The sequence below is a fragment of the Canis lupus genome, chromosome 4 (assembly GCF_048164855.1).
Source record: "Canis lupus baileyi chromosome 4, mCanLup2.hap1, whole genome shotgun sequence".
NCBI classification, from domain to species: Eukaryota; Metazoa; Chordata; class Mammalia; order Carnivora; family Canidae; genus Canis; species Canis lupus.
In genome coordinates, this window is record NC_132841.1 from 2,878,899 (window position 1) to 2,898,844 (window position 19,946).

The 19,946-nt window shown below is 33.7% G+C and overlaps 1 long non-coding RNA gene across 2 annotated transcripts in view; it reads right to left on the reverse strand.

The window, feature by feature from the left end:
• Positions 1-19,946, reverse strand: part of LOC140631732 (uncharacterized) — a 138,900-nt gene that overhangs the window by 107,228 nt on the left and 11,726 nt on the right. For both annotated transcript variants that reach the window (XR_012029261.1, XR_012029260.1), the window contains exon 2: positions 19,558-19,654. This is a non-coding gene — a long non-coding RNA (uncharacterized lncRNA). The remainder of the gene's footprint in view (positions 1-19,557; positions 19,655-19,946) is intronic.

Genomic DNA, 19,946 nt, shown 5'->3' on the forward strand with positions numbered 1-19,946 from the left:
CATCTCTTTGTGTCTCCCTCAATGTCTTTCAGAAATGTTCTATAGTTTTTAGGGTACAGATTCTTTACCTCTTTTGTTAGGTTTATTCCTAGGTATCTTATTGCTTTGGGGTGCAAATGGGATTGACTCCTTAATTTCTCTTTCTACAGTCTCATTGTTAGTGTATAGAAATGCCACTGATGTCTGGGCATTGATTTTGTATCCTGCCACCCTGCCGAATTGCTGTATGAGTTCTAGCAATCTTGGGGTGGAGTCTTTTGTGTTTTCTATGTACAGTATCATGTCATCTGCAAAGAGGGAGAGTTTGACATCTTCTTTGCCAATTTGAATTCCTTTTACTTCTTGCAAGATACATCTAAGAAGGCAAGGGAAACAAAGGCAAAAATGAACTATCAGGACTTCATCAAGAGAAAAAGCTTCTGCACAGCAAAAGAAACAGTCAACAAAACTAAAAGACAACCTACAGAATGGGAGAAGATATTTGCAAATGACATATCAGATAAAGGGCTAGTAGCCAAGATCTATAAAGAACTTGTTAAACTCAACAGCATAGAAATAATCCAATCATGAAATGGGCAGAAGACATGAAGAGAAACCTCACAGAGGAAGACATAGACATGGCCAACAAGCACATGAGAGATGCTCCGCATCACTTGCCATCAGGGAAATACAAATCCAAACCACAATGAGATACCACCTCACAGCAGTGAGAATGGGGAAAATGAACAAGGCAGGAAACCACAAATGTTGGAGAGGACGCGGAGAAAAGGGAACCCTCTTACACTGTTGGTGGGAATGTGAACTGGTGCAGCCACTCTGGAAAACTGTGTGGAGGTTCCTCAAAGAGTTAAAAATAGAACTGCCCTACACCCAGCAATTGCCCTGCTGGGGACTTACCCCAAAGATACAGATGCAGTGAAACGCCGGGACACCTGCACCCCAATGTTTATAGCAGCAATGTCCACAATAGCCAAACTGTGGAAGGAGCCTCAGTGTCCATCGAAAGATGGATGGATAAAGAAGATGTGGTTTATGTATACAATGGAATATTGCTCAGCCATTAGAAACGACAAATACCCACCATTTGCTTCAACGTGGATGGAACTGGAGGGTATTATGCTGAGTGAAGTAAGTCAATAGGAGGAGGACAAACATTATATGGTTTCACTCATATGGGGAATATTAAAAAAAGGAGAAAGGAATTATAGGGGAAAGGAGAGAAAATGAGTCAGAAAAATCAGAGAGGATGACAGAACATGAGAGACTCCTAACTCTGGGAAATGAACAAGGGGTGTGGAAAGGGAGGTGGGTGGAGGGATGGGGTGACTGGGTGATGGGCACTGAAGGGCGCACTTGACAGGATGAGTACTGGGTGTTATACTACATGTTGTTAAATCGAAATCCAATAAAAAAATATATACAAAAAAAACCTTGTAGGCAACCTTCTCCAATATAGATAAGATGATATTCTGGGCCATAAACACAACTTAACCAATTAATAAAATGGAAATCGGGAAAAATACCCTCCTACTCGACAATGGAATGAAACTAGAAATCAATAAGTGAAAGATAGCTGCAAAATTCCAAAATAATTGGGGATTAAATTGCATACTTCTAACACATGGATCAGAGAATAACTCTCAAGGAAAATATAGAATATATTCAACTAAATAAAAATGAACATACAACTTAACAATTGTGAGATGCAGCAGAAATAGTGCTTAGATGGAAATTCATACCATGATATATATATGTCAACAATAATTTAAATCTACAATATATAACTTAGCCTTCATCTTAGGAAACTAAAACAAGAAGATCAAATTAAGCTTAATGAACCAGAAGAAAATAGAAGGTAAAAGAGCAAAAACGAAAGAACTGAAAAACAGGAAAACAATAAAGAAAGTCAGGGAAACCAAAGTCTTATTCAACATATCGATAAAATGGACAAACCTCCAGCCAGGCTGAGCAGGGAAAAGTGAAGACACAAATTTTAAAATCAAAAATGAAAGAGAGGTTGTCACTACTGAGCCCATGAACATTAAAAGAATAATAAAGGAATATTACAATTCTGTGTCCACATATTTGGTCATTTAGATAAATGGACTGATGTCCTAAAAGATATAAACAACCAAAACACAAACTAGAAGAAATAGGTAATATGAACAGATCTATATCTAGTAAATTGAATAACAATTAATCAGCATAAAAACACCCCACCAGCTCCAGATGATTTTACTGGTGAATTTTACCAGATAACACCAATTTTCCACAAAATAAAATGGAATATTTTGAATGAAGAAATAACACCAATTTTCCACAAAATAAAAATAGGACTAATGCTTTCTTATTTTGTGAGACCAGCATTACCTTAATACCAAAACAGATAAAGACATTACAGGAAAAGATAACTACAAACCAGTACCTCTCATGAATAGACATGAAAATCTTCCACAAGGTATTATCAAACCAAACCAAATCCAATAATGTCTGAGAGTAATTACACACTATGACTTAATAGTGTTTATTACAGGTAGTCAACACTGGCTCAACATTTCAAAATCGCAAATGTATTCCACAAGCTAAAAAAGGAAAATCATATGCAGATAGAACTTGACATAGAGAAATCATTAGAAAAACTCCAACACCTATTTATGATAAAACTCTCAGTATGCTAGGAATAGGAGGAAGTCTCCAATTTGATAAAGAAATGGGTGGGAAATATCAGAAAGGGAGACAGAACATGAAGACTCCTAACTCTGGGAAATGAACTAGGGGTGGTGGAAGGAGAGGAGGGCGGGGGGTGGGGGTGAATGGGTGACGGGCACTGACGGGGGCACTTGACGGGATGAGCACTGGGTGTTATTCTGTATGTTGGCAAATTGAATACCAATAAAAAATAAATTTATTATTAAAAAAAGAACATCTACAAAAATCTTTCAGTAAGCATCATACTTAATGGTGAGAGACCCTTCCCTTTAAGACTGGGAATAAAGCTATTATGATCCCTTATTATTCCTACTCAACATTCTAGTGATGTGATTGTCTATGTAGGAAATACCAAAGAATCTACCACATATCCACCTCCTGATAAAACAATAACAAAGACAAATGAACAAATAAAAGCCCTTGACTCTAATAAAGAAAAATAGCAAGATCAATATACAAAAGTCAATTATTTTCCTGTATACCATAAATGGATAAATGGAATTTTAAATTAAAAAAGCATAAATATACAATATCACCAAAGGAATAATAATAACAATATATATGTTTGGAAACCATTAAACTATAAAATTTTTATTTAAAACATGATATTTAAAAAATAAAACATGAAATTAGATACAAATAAACGGATTGAGAAACACAGTACTCTTAGAATGTCATTTCTGCCCAACTTGATCTGTAGAATCAATGCACTCTCAATCAAAATCCCAGTATACTATTAGTATATAGAGACAAAATGATTGTAAAATGGAATGCCCAGACACCTAGAATAGTCAACACAACATTATGTCATTATGTTAGTATTATGTTTACTTATTATGATGGATGAAAATGGTATTTTATCCCTGCAGTCTTTCTCCCAAAGATACAGAACTTCAGTCTAATGAGAAAATCCATTAGGAAAAAGCTAATTGAGGGTCATTCCACAAAATATATGACCAGTATGCCCTAAAAATATCAAGATCATCAAAAAGAAGGGAAGCCCAAGAAACTCACAGTGAAGAGTTGCCTAAAGAGACATGATAATAGCTAATGGCTAATGTGGAATCCTATAACTAAAAAAAAAGTACATTAGATAAAAACTAAGGAAACATGAATAACACGTGGACTTTAGTTAATAATTTATCAATATTAGTTCATTGTGACAAAATGTACTATAATAATGTAAAACGTTTATGATGGGGAAACTGGGTATGAAATATATGGGGACTTTCTGTACTATTTCAGGAACTTTTCTGTAAATCTAAAGTAAAAGTTAATTAAAATAAAAAAGTTATTGATGGCTAAATTACCCCAGATCACATACATATAAGACATCTATATTTGTATAAATTGCTACCAAAATTTGCTACATAAGCACTAAAAGTATTTATGAATGAGCTTTTATATCATTGTGTAAACTCTAAATATGATCTGAAGATCTGAGCACATGTTCAGTATGAAGGGTTTTTATTCCAAGTTCATGTTAAGGTGAGAATCACAAATTCAGGTGAGCCTTGCTTTGGGGAAAGTTTTCTTGTATGTGATAGCAAAAGTAAAGCCAACAAAAAATACACCAACTGGACTTCATCAAAATTAAAAACTTTGTGCTTCAAAAGGCACCATCAGTAAAGTGAAAACACAACCACAGGATGGGGAAAATCTGCAAATCATGTATTTGGTAAGAGACTTAGAGCTTTAATATATAATGAACTCTTAACACTCAATAAAAAAAGACAACACAGTTTTTAAATAGACAGAGGATCTGAATAGACATATCTCTAAAGAAGATATTTAACTGACCAATAAGCACATTAAAAGATATTCAACATGATATGCCCTCAGAGAAACACAATCAAAACCACAGTGAGATACCACTTCACACTGAGTTAGGATAGCTGTAAGACAGATATAACAAGTGTTGGCAAAGAGGTAGAAACACTGAAAACTTAGTATACTGATGGTCAAAATATGCAATGATACACTTTGGAAAACCCCCTGGCTTTTCCTCAAAAGGCTAAATATAGAGTGACCATATGCCCCAACAACCCTACTATTAAATACTCAAAAGAAACAAAAACAAATATTACTAAAAATGTTTGTACCTGAATATTCATAGTAACATTATTCATTACAACCAAAAAAGTGGAAAAACCCTAGATGTCAACCAGCTGATGAACAGGTATGAAATGGTATATCACCAAAATGAAGTATTAAGCAGTCATAAAAAGGTCAGAAGTCCTGAAACATTCTACAGAATGGATGAACCTTAAAAATATTATTCTGTGCAAAAGAAGCTGATCACCAAGACCACATACATATGATTCCATTTACAGGAAATGTTCAAAACAGTCAAATCTACAAAAACAGAAGTCATTTTGTGGTTTTATAAGTCTGGGAGTGATAGGAGGTGGGTGTGATATCAGGTCAAGATGCATAGGGCTTCTTAAAGAGGTGGAAAATGTTGTAAAATTGATTGTGGCAATGGATGCACAATATCTGAATATAGTAAAAGCCATGGAATTGTATACTTTAAATGGCTAAATTGGATCACGTGTGAATTATATCTCAGTAAACAAACCTGTTTGAAAAAAAATGCAGTGTCAACAAGTGTGCCCAGCAAATATTTGTAAAGTGCTTAAAAGAGTGCCTGAAACAAAGTTAAATGCTATGTATATTTGCTAAATAAATAATCCTATATTCATAGCACTAAAAACATTAAAAATCATAGTCTTTGGATTTACACATCAGAGAAATGTAGTTTGTCTTCCTTATCTGACAAGTGGGAGCACTCCATTTAGGAACTGAAGCGATTTTTCTTTCCTTATAGCAAGAATTGAAACTTTTTCAAGAATTAAACCTCAACTCTCCTGATTTTTCTTCCAGGTGTCTTTGTTCTGTACCATACTTTTGGAAGGAAGAAGGGAGGCCTTATTTTCAATTTGCTACCCATATTACCACCAGGTTGATATAGAAGGTAATTTTTTTGGTTTGCCTCCAGGATTCATTTATTAAATATAGTTGTATGTGGATTGGTACACTAATACGTATTCAGAGCTGTACAGCATATGATGTGGAAATATTTGTTAAATTACTGGTTACTAGAACCCTTTTAAATATCCAATGATTTATGATGGATAGTATTGAAATGATATTGTTTATAATTTTATGGATTTAAGTTGTTCTGTTTCAAAGAGTAGATGACTAGTGATTTAAGCCTGAATTTCAAGTAACCACCGATCACAAAAACTATTTTGACTGAACTTACAAATTGCAGTGTGTCTAAAATGATGCTCTAGTTATTTAATTTTTGCTATAATGATCCTGTGATTCCTAGAGATGCAAGCATAATGCATAATGATAAAGACTTTAGAAGACAGAGGGGAATAAATGTGAATCCTCATCTTTTTAAATATTGTCTTTATTAAGCAAAAGAAGCTGTTTCAATGAAAAGGATTGAAATTGCTTCAGCTTTGAGATGTCATACGGAGAAAGGTTTTCTTTTCTCTTTCCCCCCCAAAGTGTGAGTTTATATTAATTATTTCATGGATTGCCTTAATTAGATCTCAAATGAGACATTCTAGTGTGTTTTTACAAATACTGCTATTAACAGACTTTATGTGGTCTACTCTAATCTTACAAATTACTGGAAATCATAATGTTATAATAAATAATATATACTATTGCTTTCTTAATCACAATGGCTGAAATCTAGGCAAAGTAATAATTATGAAATAGTATAATTAAATTTTAAGATTGATTAATGAATACTACTGGATCTTTTCTCTAGCAGTAATATCTGTCTCATTGAAGCAACAATAATGAGTGGAGCTGACATTTACAGAAGTGATATATCTATGATATAGTGATATAGATATATCACAAATAGGAATATGTCATAATTATGCTAGAAAATGAGAGCTGAAGTATATATTCAGATCTCTGGTAAGTTGCTGTGTAGCTTTCTCTGAAGACAAAATTCATATTTTACAGTCTTCATATCATAAAACTCCTTCATCTATCAAAAATATTTCTACATTGTATCCTTAAATTTTTATATGTTTCATGTAATTTATCTATGATGACTCATTGGGACCAGCACAATCTGAAGATTTTTCCGTAACTTTAAACTTACAAAAATTCAAAGAAATAGTGAATTTGAAATGCAGTGCTCTCCAGCAAATATAACACTTTATAACTAGATAATATTTCTTTGTGTAAAAGTGTGGAACTTTGTAGACTGTTGGAAATGTGCTTTTCATAGGAAAAGCTTATGTGTTAACCTAGCCACTAACCAGCTACATGACCTTGGGCAAACCCCTTGCCAAACATTACCATTCACTGCAAGGTAAAAGCCAAAATTTCTTTCAAATGTTCTAAAGATATGGGAAGGTACTCAGCCATTATCAACCTCTATGACTCTGTGATTCTATAAGTATATTCAAAATCTTAGATTAGCAGTAGACTGGAAGCAGTGAGGTTGTTGAAGGAAAAACCAAACAAATCTTGTATTCAAATTCTCCTGTGAGTTTTAGTAGCTGTTTATCTTCTGGGTCAATTACAAAATTGTTTTGAAATCCAGTTTCCTCACATAAAAATATTGCTAATACCCAAGTAATAGTTATCTTAAATTTCTTCAAGCTGATGAGAGTTTTATAAAGCTCTGTTATTCTGACTCTCTGCCAGCCCCTTGGATCACTCCTCTGCACAGGTGGCTGACATCATAGCTTCTGGCTATCCTGCTAAAGCCCTCTCCACACACCAGCCACCAGCCATGTGCAATCTGAGGCTCTCTACTCTTCCCTTGTTCCAGAGATGACATTTACACCCTGGTTTCACAACTTCTAAATAGCTGAAAACTTGAAATATAGCACAGAACCTTTAAGTCAGTGGATGCATGACAATATATATTAATACTAATAAAAGACATCATATAATAAGTGAAAAAAATGAATACTCTTAAAGTTTAACAGAGAGAAGGATAATATGTAGTAATAGAAAGACTCCCCATCCTTATTGCTTCACACTGTATGTTATAAGATACTCCTCCCACAAAATTTTCTATGATCAAATTAGTTTCATAAATGTTCCATATTGTATACTTCAACATTAACTTCAGAAAACAGAAAACTCTAAGAAATGCTCCAATGGAGAAATACTAGCTTTATTCAACCAGAATTTCCAAAATTATTTGGTAACAGAAATCATTGATCTGTAGCATTTATTAATATACTGCACTATATAGCTTAGGAAATGTCAAAACCTGTTCTTTTTAAAAACTTTGATTTACATCTGCAAAAGTCAACAGATTTTAAATATCATTGGTTATATCATCCGCTGAGGAGAGGCACAATTGGAACCCCATTGTTCATAAAGTAGACTGCAAATTCAGAGGATAATTTGATCTGAATTCTCTGCTCCCATTTGGAAGAAATATTGGTTCATACCTCCCAATGAATGAAGTTTGCAATATTTCTTATATAATATATTACTGAAGAATATCATTGTCTTTTTGAAATGGGGTATTTCCAAAATTTGTATAATGAAGAAGAAGAAAAGATATATACTGAATTTTAATGTTTTTTTTTTCACATGGTAGAACCATAGATAACCAGTATCTTTTTTGCATGACTAATTATATTTATATAATGAATGTGTGTATTTTTACCATACACAAGCACATTCTTTTTTTAAGATATTATTTATCTATTCATAAGAACACAGAAAGAGAGGCAGAGACATAGACAGAGGGAGAAGCAGGCTCCCTGTGGGGAGTCTGATGCGGAACTCGATCCTAGGAGCCTGGGATCACGACCTGAGCCAAAGGCACACGGTCAACCACTGAGCCACCCATGGGCTCCCACAAACATTCTTTATATAAATATAACTCTCTGTATGGCTGAATTGTGTCTTTCCAAAATTCATATGCTGTGGTCCTAACTTCTCTCATGCATGACTATATCTGGAGAGAGAGTATTTAAACACATAATTAAAGTTAAATTAAGTCATTAAGGTAGATCCTAATCCAATATGGCTGGTGTCTTTATGAGAGGAGATGATGACATAGACATACATGGAGGGAAGACCATGTGAAGACAGAGAGAAGGCCAGCATCTACATGCAAGAGGAACACCTCAGATAAAAGCAAACTCGTTGATTTCTAGCCTCCAGAATTATGAGAAATGATTTTTTTGTTAAGCTGTTCTATCTGTAGTATTTGTTAAGGTAGCCACAGCAGACTAGTATACTATCCACATAAAAATGATACTTGACTAGATAAAAGTTAATACACAACTAAATTTTAATTAGTCACTAAAAAGATTAAACACCTGTATCAGCAAAAGATTAAAACACAAAGAGCACAAAGTTGACACTACAGAGGCAGCATTATTCTTGGTGTCCAGCTTCTGTCTATAGATGAACATGTGCAATATCAACTCTAGCATTTCAGGTCATTTCTCAACCCTGTAGGTTACACACAACTGGGCATTTTGGAATCATCTTAGACTATGGGAACAAGTTATTTCTTGTTCACAAGAAAGATCACAGAAAACAAATTCATTGACATTCATTTCATAACTTACGGTTGTTCACTGAATTGCTAATTAAATATGTACCATTCTGAAAGACTAATATAAATGTAGATCAAAACAATGCAAATATCTATTTCTAATTATGTCTAAAAGTGGTGAAATAAATTTCAAATGACAGTACAGTACACCTGGGGAAAATTTAATAATCAATATATTTGACATTTTACCCCAGAATTAACCACAATTGCAACATGATTTCAATGATAATGCTAAACATACCCATGACTTTTCAAGAATATGTCTTTTAGAATCGAAGTAGGCAAAAAATAAAATAAAATAAAATAAGAATCGAAGTAGGCCTCCCTGCCCAGAGTTTCATTTCAGATCACAGGCCTATACAGTTTCTTCTATTCAGTTTTCCCATCTTTATATTGACAACCATATTCTTATACAATAAATTGCATCTTATTTTGGTCCTAATGTTTATGATTTTACATGTTTATATTATATAGCACTTTGAAAAATTCATGTTGATATTTTATTGTAATTGTTTATATTGTTTTTAATCTATAAAATTCAGAAAGCTCCTATATTATTTCTCTGGAGCTACTCTACCACAATGTGGATGGCTAGAAACTACAGATGTTCATTCTCTTGCCATTCTAAATTCAAAATCAAGGTGTCAGCAGGGCCACACTTCCCCTGAAGGCTCTAATAAAGAATACATCTCCTCCAGGTCCTGGTGGCTGTCTGCATCCTTGACTTGTGGCACATCACCCCAATCTCTGTGTTTGTGGTCACATTGATTCCTCTTCTGCCTGTGTTCACTCTCTTTTTCTCTCTCTTAGAGGATGACTGGAATTGCATTTCTAGCCCACCTAGGTAATCCAGGACAATCTCTCCATCTCATAATCCTATGTAATCACATCTGCAAAGACTCTTTTCTCAAATAAAGCAATGTTTCTATATCCCAGGGATCATGACTTGATATTTTAGGGTGACTATTAATCTATTACACCTTCTTTCCCTTTAAAAAATGTATGTAATTATACCTCTGTATTAATTACATCATTGATCACAAATGTGTTATTTATATTAAATAAAATGTGCTAAGTTCTATATTTTTATTGGTTGATTTGTAAGCAAATTTTTTAGCCTAATACATAATTTTTCCAATCTACTGAGACACCGATGTGTAATTTCTCATTTTTAATGTATTTGTTACATTTTCCTTTAAATGTGTAGATCAGATAAATGGGAAGGCTGTAATTGTTCCTATATTTTTCTTGATCTCTCCTTCTCCAAAATCTTTCACAGATGCTAAATACTCCTGCCTTATTTTCAGATCTTCTCACACCATGATAGGCATCTGTCTGTTTTTGCATAAAACATTCACATAAATGAAGTTTAATGAAGGTCAAACCTCATTAAACAGATACTGTACAACACTAAACAGCTCCAATTAGTGAAAAGATTACCAAAAGTCTATTGCTGACCTGCTTATTTCAAGAAGTTCCTAATATGACAAATACAGTACCACACAGATAATTTGGCAAACTACTCCATGCGTATTATAATGAGATTTGACTTGTAATTCAATGATATTTGATACTATTGATCCTTCCCTGACCCTTTATCCTCTATTGAATTTAACACTAAGTTATTGTTTCACCTCACAAATATTATCTCATATTTTGCTGAATATGGCAAGAAAGCAGAAGGGAAGATTCATTACTAGATTAGGAAGACTTTAAACATAAATCTGAAGGAGAGCAATGCAAAGATGAATCATCTCAGATGTAGTTCCTGCTTTCAAGGAGGCTGCTGTTTGGGAAGTGATACAGTTAGTCACCCATACAGCATACCATAAAACAATCAGAGATAATTGATACCATAAATCTGAACACAAAATATAGAAGAGTAGGCAACAAATTCTGACTGAAACGACTGGGGGAGACTTAAGACTTGCCATCTCTTCTTCATATAGTGAATGTTTTTCATTCTTCTATCAAGTATATCAAGTATCAAGTATATCAGCACCCTGGAAGGCTTCTCCCCTTTCTTCCATGAGAATCAGTTGATATAATTGGGATACTCATTTTGCAAATAATTTTATAAATAACATATTACAGTCAGCATATAGTTCATCATATGCTATTTAAACCTGTTCTTGTTTTTGTGTTGCCCAGGGATTTTAAGATTCTTGAAAAAAGAAATCATATTTTATTCATATACAAATCATATATACTAGCGCACTGCCATGTTTGATGAGGAATTAAGTACACATTTCTTGAATAAATCACTAAAGAATACTCAAGATGTCCACTTTTATCCATGAAATGATTAAAAGTTGTCAGAATTTCTCTCCCACTCTTTTAAACTAATAACCCAGAAAGAAAAATGAAACAGCTATTTAGAATGGAAGCAAAAGATGTGACTCTTGCAATAGTGTCAGGTCACTGCCTGGAAGCTTGCATGCTACAGGGCAGAGAAAGAAATCCCAGAGAAAAATGGAGGTCTCTATGAATTGTGAAGACAAGGATCATTGTTCAGGAAGGCGAAGGTAACCAGGGAAATGAATGCATAAATGAACACATATTTAGCTGAGAAGCTAAGTTACTTGCCCAAGTGAATATACTTATATTAGGTTAAACAATTTCAAATACATGACTTTGTCAACTCTTTGAAATCTTTTTAATTGCTGTTTTGCAAACTAGCGAAAAATAATTGAGAGAGGATACAAGCTGTCCCAATGCACAAGGATGGTATGAGAATAGAACAAGTACTTAAACCCAGATGTTCTACTACCAAATTGATCCTCTGAAGCTTGAAGGCAATTTGACCTTTCATCATCTCTTTTCATATGACTAATCCCTAAATACCGGAATACAAATTATCCTCTCAACTTCTTCAGACAAAATGACCTCAATTACTTTCATCACATTAACTTTTTTGATACCTGCATCACAATTCTGAATTTTATTAGGTCATTGGCAAACAAGTACTTAAGTGATTTTATATATTGACTCAAGAAAATAAGCTCAAATGGTCAGCTACCTATGTTTAAGAAGAAAGAACTTAGCTTACTGATCAGTGGCAGTGTATGAATAAGGCCTACTGTTAGTAATTAATTATTGACCATTTGCTCAATCTGAGGATCCTGAAAATGTCTGCCATAAACCTTAATAAGCATTATGGGGAGAGAGCACAGTCTCCAACTTGGAAGGAATAATCCCACTTCTTCTGGTAAAAAAAAAAAAATACATACTGTATGATGTTCATTTCTAGGTAACACAGAGAAATAGAAATACGTGTAAATATGAGTAGATTTCATTTTAGGGATTGCTGCAAAATAACTGAGGTACTTAATCCAATAAGTGAAAAATCTGGACAACACTTAATATTAATATTCAATACTTAAAAGTGTTCCTACAGGGAAAAGACCAAGCTTATTTTGCATAGTTCCTTCACATAGACACATGTTTAGAATTGCCAAAGTGAGAATTGGGGTCAACACAAAGACTAGCATCCTAACAAAGTAGTAAAAATTAGTTTCCAATAATTTTGGAAATGTCAGAACAGAAACTCTGTAATTTTTCAAAACTGTAATGTAGAGAAGACATAGGTACTCTGATCCAGGTTTCCTTAAAGTAGCCAAATTTCCAGAGATACCCCTGTGCCCATTGAGTGATTGACATGAGCCATGGCCACAGAACTTCTTCAAGATAATGAGGTGGGGTTGCTCTTCTCTGTTTCAAATATGCCTAGTTTCTTGTATTTGTTACTGATACTTGGATTCTCAGAATCTGATTTCTTGTTCTCCCCAAGTTTTTTTTATATTGGAGTTAGTCTTTCCTCTTTGGAAACTCCCTATTAAAATATGATGTAGGCAAGGAGCTAACATTAAAAGGGATTATATGGGGGCACCTGGGTGGCTCAGTTGGTTAAGCATCTGACTCTTGGTTTCTGTTTGGGTCATAACCTCATGGTCCTTGGATGGAACCCTGAGTCAGGCTCTGTACTCAACTTGGAGTCTGCTGGAGACTATCTCCCTCCCCCTTTGCTCCTCCCCCTGCTTGCTCACACTCCCTCTCTCTCTCTAAAATAAATAAAATCTTAAAAAGGGGGGAGGGTTATATTGCCAGTACTATATGGTACATTGATTAAGGTAACTCACAAAGTCCCCAATTACTCTAGGTTTCCATTATTCTATTGTTATTATTCCCTGCATTTTAATCAACAGTTTTCAAATTCTTAAATGATATATGTAATTAATTAATTGCAAAGTTTATACTTACATATCTTAAAATAATGATTTTGGTTATTGTTTTTACAAATTAAAATTTAAATAAGGATGTTTGTAAATTAAATTATTCTTTTCTAACCAACAAACATCATCACTTTGATTTCTGTTTTTGTTTAATTAAATGTAAAATGTTATTTGGAATAGCTCTGGCTCCCAACTGAGAAATTATTTTATCTCAATTTGATCTCTCCTCATCCTCTTCTCTCTCCTTTTTCCCCTCCTTCTTCATACTTGGACTTGTCTCTTTTATATACTACACCATTTCAACTTTATTCTTAATTAAAAATAATCATGTCCACAATTGTATGTCATCTTCCTATACATGACTGGAACTTTCACAGGGTCTGATACTAACAAATAACATACATTCTTTATTGTCTCTTGGTAGTACAGGATTTTTCTGTAAAGTTGTCAATTTTAGGCCAAGTTTTCTATAAGATTTAGCAGATTTATTGGGAATCTCATTCTTCACTAATCTACATAGCAAAAACGAACATGTTGTATCTTGATGACCTTTTAACAATTCTGTAAGAATTTCCTTCTAAATTTTCCAAAAATATAGCTCAAATTTTGTTTATATAATCAATCATCTCTTTCAATGTTTCCAGGGTTTCTTGATCCAGTTGAGTCCGTAACAACATGAGGCGGTAAGGAAATGACTAGTTGTTCAAAACTGGAAAGAAATGCTATCTAAAAATGCTCTTTCATGTAAGCTATTTTTCTTTAAGTATTTACCACAGCATATAAATTCATAAAAACCTTCAAATGATCTAGAACCAATCTCTACTGAGTTTTGTAAGAATAGTAAATTAGGAAAGATAAACCATAAAAAATTCAAAAGCCTTGAGTTTAGTGATTTGCTGATAACTTCAACAATACAAAAGAAAAAAATCTAAGTTTTGATTGCCTTACCACAGGTGGCTCTTGTGATTTATCATTTTAAAAGTTAGTTTGATTCTGATCTGATTTTTGTGCTATCACTTAGGATGGAAGTAAACTTTAGACACATTTGATCTATAGTTTGATGTTCTTCTTCAATTGGGATTAATCATATTTAACTTATTTTTGAGCATAGGTAAATCAGTGGATACTTTTGTTATCTCATTAGTGCTCACTAAATGGCTTTTTTTCTTAATGCCTAAACCACCCTTACTTTGGAGTGAAATGGAAAATGTCTGAAAATCTTCACTGGAAGGCCAATCTCGTTCATTGACTATGGTTCTATTGATGACTGTTCCACATCATTTGAGTGTGTGTGCATGTGTGTGTGCATGTGTGTGTGTGTGTGTGTGGTATATCTGTATAAATTGTACCTCTACTATGTTCATAACTTTTAAGTTTCAGTTTCCAGGCATGAAGAAGATATTGAAGAAAAATGTAAAGGAATCTCAGAATCCTGGATTTTTAACATATTTACAATAACAAATACAACTGGAAATAAGGATCGGGAACAACATAACTGCTTCATACATTACATAAAGTGGAAATCTTCTAGTATAGGGAATGACAAACTTTATGTTAATGGTCAAATAATAAATATTTTTGGCTTTGTGGCTGAGAGGGTCTCAGTCCCAAAAATTCAACTCTGCTGTGTTACTGAGAGAGTAGCCATAGATAATAAGCAAATAAATGGTTGTGGATGTATTGCAATAAAACTATTTGCACAAACAGGCTGAGTTTTGTTCTAGGGCCATTTTTGCCAATGCCTATTTTAGGGCATAGTCTTTCAGTTACAAGTTTTAGTGTCATAGGTATCAGTCATTACACTTTAGAGAGGGAGCACAGCATCAATTAACCCAGAGAGTAGATTCAGTGAAGAACAGTTAAGAGTTTTCTACTGTAGTTAGTATCAGAGCTTCATTCATGGTACCAGGGGAAAAAAGGACCTTTATTTTAATAGTATTAGTATAAATAAAGTTGCTGATTCATAATTTGCTCTTTTTCCAGTATGAGATATTTAACCCTTATTTTGCCTTTGGCCCATACTCTAATATAATTAAGTAAATTACTCACAAAGCTGCTTTGCATTTATATTTTTTTAATATGGATTTTAAAATATAAAATCAAAAGTTTAGTTTTCCTTAAATAATGGGTAAAGTTGAAGAAATGACTCTTCAAAACATCTGTGAGAGGGAAATTGGGCTGTGATGCAGCATTTATTTTATGATGTTATCAGTCATCAGTTCATTAGAAATGGTACTTAATCTTTAGGATGTGAGTCATCTCAGAACCATAGCTTTCAGAAATTTTTCATAGAGGCATATGATATAGGAAGCCATTAGCTGAGGGACAGTAACTCTAAAATGATTCATATATGCTATTGGCAGCCTCTACATTACACCCTATCACATTTCCAGTGCCCTCTATATCTGAAAAACATTTCCATGCTGATGAAGCCCTTAGCTAACCTAGATTTATGTAATGTTCTTGGGTTCTAACTCAGCCCTCAACATCCCAGTTTACTGCTCCAGTTTCCTCTCTTTTTCAAAGCACAGCTAGAGCCTCTCATCTTAGCTTGCTGGCCATATTTCCACAAAAATTTACCTTAGGAGGGTCTGAATTAAAACTAAACGGTTGAATTTTCAGAATTCAAGATTTCTTTTATAAGCACAAAACTCTAGATCCATGGCTAAGATTATTCATTCAATAAATATATATTTATTGCCAAGTATGTAGCAGAGCTTTTTCAGGTGCTAAGGGGCCACTTTAATCCCTGGCCTCATAATGCATAGTTAAGATATGTGTGTGTGTGTGTGTGTGTACAGCAAATATGTAAATCAATTATTGCAGGCTAATATTACCATGAACAGGGAATATTCACAACGAGAATATAAATAAGTAAATTATTACTATCCTGGCATGGAACAGTGCAGATTGGTGTCAAAGGAAATGAAATAGCCTGAGCTTTAAAAATGAGAAGAAATTTAAAGAGAAAAGAGCTTTACAGAGGAAGGGAACAATATGTACAAAAGTTCAGGGGTGTGAAATAGCCTGATGTAATTTGATCTAGGAATGGAAAATAATCTGCATGATTAAGCTAAGAGTATAAGTAAGGGAAAGACAAAAATAAATTTAGAAGAGCTTAGAGTTGACAGCTAATAACTTTCAGGCTAAAAGTAATAGGGAACTTTGAAAAATGGAGGCAGGGTAACATGGTCAGTTCAGTGCTTTATGTTGATTACTAAATGATATCCAAATACATGCGTTAGATATAAAATTCATCAGAGAGAGTTAGAGGTTGGAGATTCAGATTTGCAAGTTACCCACACTCATGATTTCTGAAAACATAGACTTAGAGAGTAAACAAACAAACAAAAGTACACAGAGCAAGAAATGCAATTCTAAAGAACACATACACCTGTAGAACAGACAAATGAAGTTGGTGAGTTGTGGTCATAAAATAAAAATAGAAAACCAGAAAACAATGTGTCTAGAATGTGGTCATAATTAACAGATAACATGTAAAATAAGGAGCAAAAAGATGATATAGTATGAAGACCATTACTTTAATAAGAGATTTATATGAGGTGAGAGGAGTGAATAATAGACAGCAATCTATTCAAAGGTGAATGGAAGATAATAAAGTATAAACAGAAATAAAAGCTTCTGCACAGTGAAGGACACAATCAACAAAACTAAAAAGCAACCTACGGAATGGAAGAAGATATTTGCAAATGACATATCTGATAAAGGGTTAGTATCCAAAATATATAAAGAATTTATAAAACTCAATACCCCAAAATCAAATAATCCAGTTAAAAAATGAGAAGACACAAGTAGACATTTTTCCAAAGAAGACATCCAGTTGGCCAACAGACACATGAAAAGATACTCAACAGTATGCATTACCAAGGAAATACAAATCAAAACTGCAATGAGATATTACCTTACACCTGTCAGAATGGTTAAAATCAACAACACAAGAAATAACAGAGAAGGGAGAATGCTCTCACTTGGTGGGAATGCAAACTGGTGCAGTCACTCTGGAAAACAGTATGCAAGTTCCTCAAAAAGTTAAAAATAGAACTACTTCATGATCTAGTAATTGCACTACTGGGTATTCACCTAAAAAATACAAAAATACTGATTCAAAGGGATACATACATCCTGATGTTTATAGCAGCATTATCTACAATAGCCAAATTATGGAAAGAGCCTAAATGTTCATCAATTGATGAATGGGTAAAGAAGATGTAACACACACAACACACACACACACACACACACACACACACACACACACACCATGGACTATTACTCAGCCATAAAAAAGAATGAAATATCACCATTTGCAATAACATGGATGGAGCTAGAGAGTAGTACGGTAAGTGAAATAAGTCAGTCAGAGAAACACAAATACCATATGATTTCATTCATATGTGGAATTTAAGAAACAAATCAAATGATCATAGGGGGAGGAAGAGAAGAAAACCAAGAAACAGACTCTTAAATATAGAGAGTAAACCAATGGTTACCAGAGGAGAGGCAGGCGGGGGATGGGTTAAATGGGCGATAGGGATTAAGGGGTTCACCTACGATGAGCACCAGGTGTTGTATTTGAGTGTTGAATCACTAAATTGTACATCTGACACTAATATTACCCTGTATGTTAACTAACTGGAACTTAAGTAAAAACTAAAAAAAAAAAAAAAAAAAAAAAAAAAAAAAGTTTAAGGTATCTGGCTTCAACTTTCAAAAATCAATCAATGTAATTCACCACAATAAAACACTAATGAAGAAAAAAATGACCTTCTTTTTTGATAAAACAAACAAAAAAACTTGTAGCAACCTAGGAATAGAAGGGGACTTCCTAACCTGATAAAAGGCAGCTAGAAAATACTTCAGAGTTAATATCATAATTAATTTAGAGACTGTAAATTTCCCATTAAGTTTGGGAAAAAGAGAAGGATGTCTTCTTTTACCACACCTATTTTACATTATAATGGAAGTTCTTGCCAATGCAATAAGACAAGAAAAAGAGTCAAACAAATAAAAAATAAAAACATAAAATTGTATCTATTCATGGACAACATGCTTGTTTATATAGAAAACCCTAAAGGATCTTTAGAAAAGCAATCCTCAATCTAGCTGCATACTCAAGAGAAATAAAAATGTATGTTCATACTTGGCAATGCATATATAGTAGGAAGTAAGATAAAGTATTAATCATACAACATGGATGAATCTTAAATGCTTTTTGCTAAGTGAAAGTGGCAAGACCGTAAAAGTTACATACCCTATGATTTCATTTTTTGTCTGACACTGTAAAAAAAATAAAAAATGCATTCTAAGGTAATCAGTGATTGCTAAGGTCAGGAGCAGAGGGAAGGAGCTGTCTGTGAAGGGGTAGCACAGGAGAGTTTAGGGGTATTGGTATTATTATAGGTGAAACAGTAATGGATATACAATTCCATGCATTAGTCTAAACTGATTCAACTGTATATCACAAAAAGTGAATTTTACTATGTGTTCATTTTTAAAGATCTTCCAGATTGTGAAACAACTACATTACAAATGAATCACATAATCATACTTAAAGACATGGGGAAGAAACGACTTAGGTAACTGAAAAAAATGTTGTTTTGACTAGATATCGTAAGGCTAAAGAAAAAAAGGAACTCTACACAAACATGGTATTGTAGTTAGTAAATCGGTTTCTCACAGGGGTATGAATTATGAATCTTAAGATTACTTTAGTTGTATACCAGAGTTAAACAGAATAATAAATACATGATAAATAATGAAAGCCAGGTTTCTCAATGTTGAAGAAGGAAGTTAAAAATAAGAAAAATGGGAAGGCTAGAATGAACTCTATGGTACTGGATTAGGGTTAGAGGTATTAATATGGACTCATAATTCAAGACACTTATGCCAATAGATAGATGCAGAAATGTTGTTGTATGTGTATGCATAAGTTTTTATAAATACATGTATATAGTACTCTTCATTGTAAGGTGTTTGAAGAGCTGGTGCTATAGCAATGAACATATCTTTTTTCTAAATACCATGTACCTGTAAAGGACCCAGGGCTCATGGGTTCATTGGAGAAGTGGCTGATTCCAGGACTGCAGCAGGAAAAACGCAAGAGGGTCCTAGAGTGCTGTGGGTGCTGGAAAGTAAAGAAGGGCCAAAAAATAAAGAAGAGATGGTTAAAGGTGATATACAGATAGGTAGATAGACAGACAGAGAGATAGAGACAGAGACACAGAAAGAAACAAAAATCACCAGAATAATGACCCCAGGTAAAATCCACTAACAAATATTAAATCAGATATGATTTTGAGCTACATCAATTCTAATGCAGTGTTGTAGGACAATAAAATCATTGTGTTGTTGCATAAAACAATAAATTAAAATAATTCCATGAAAGTACATTTCAACATCTATTTAGAAATAGCTAT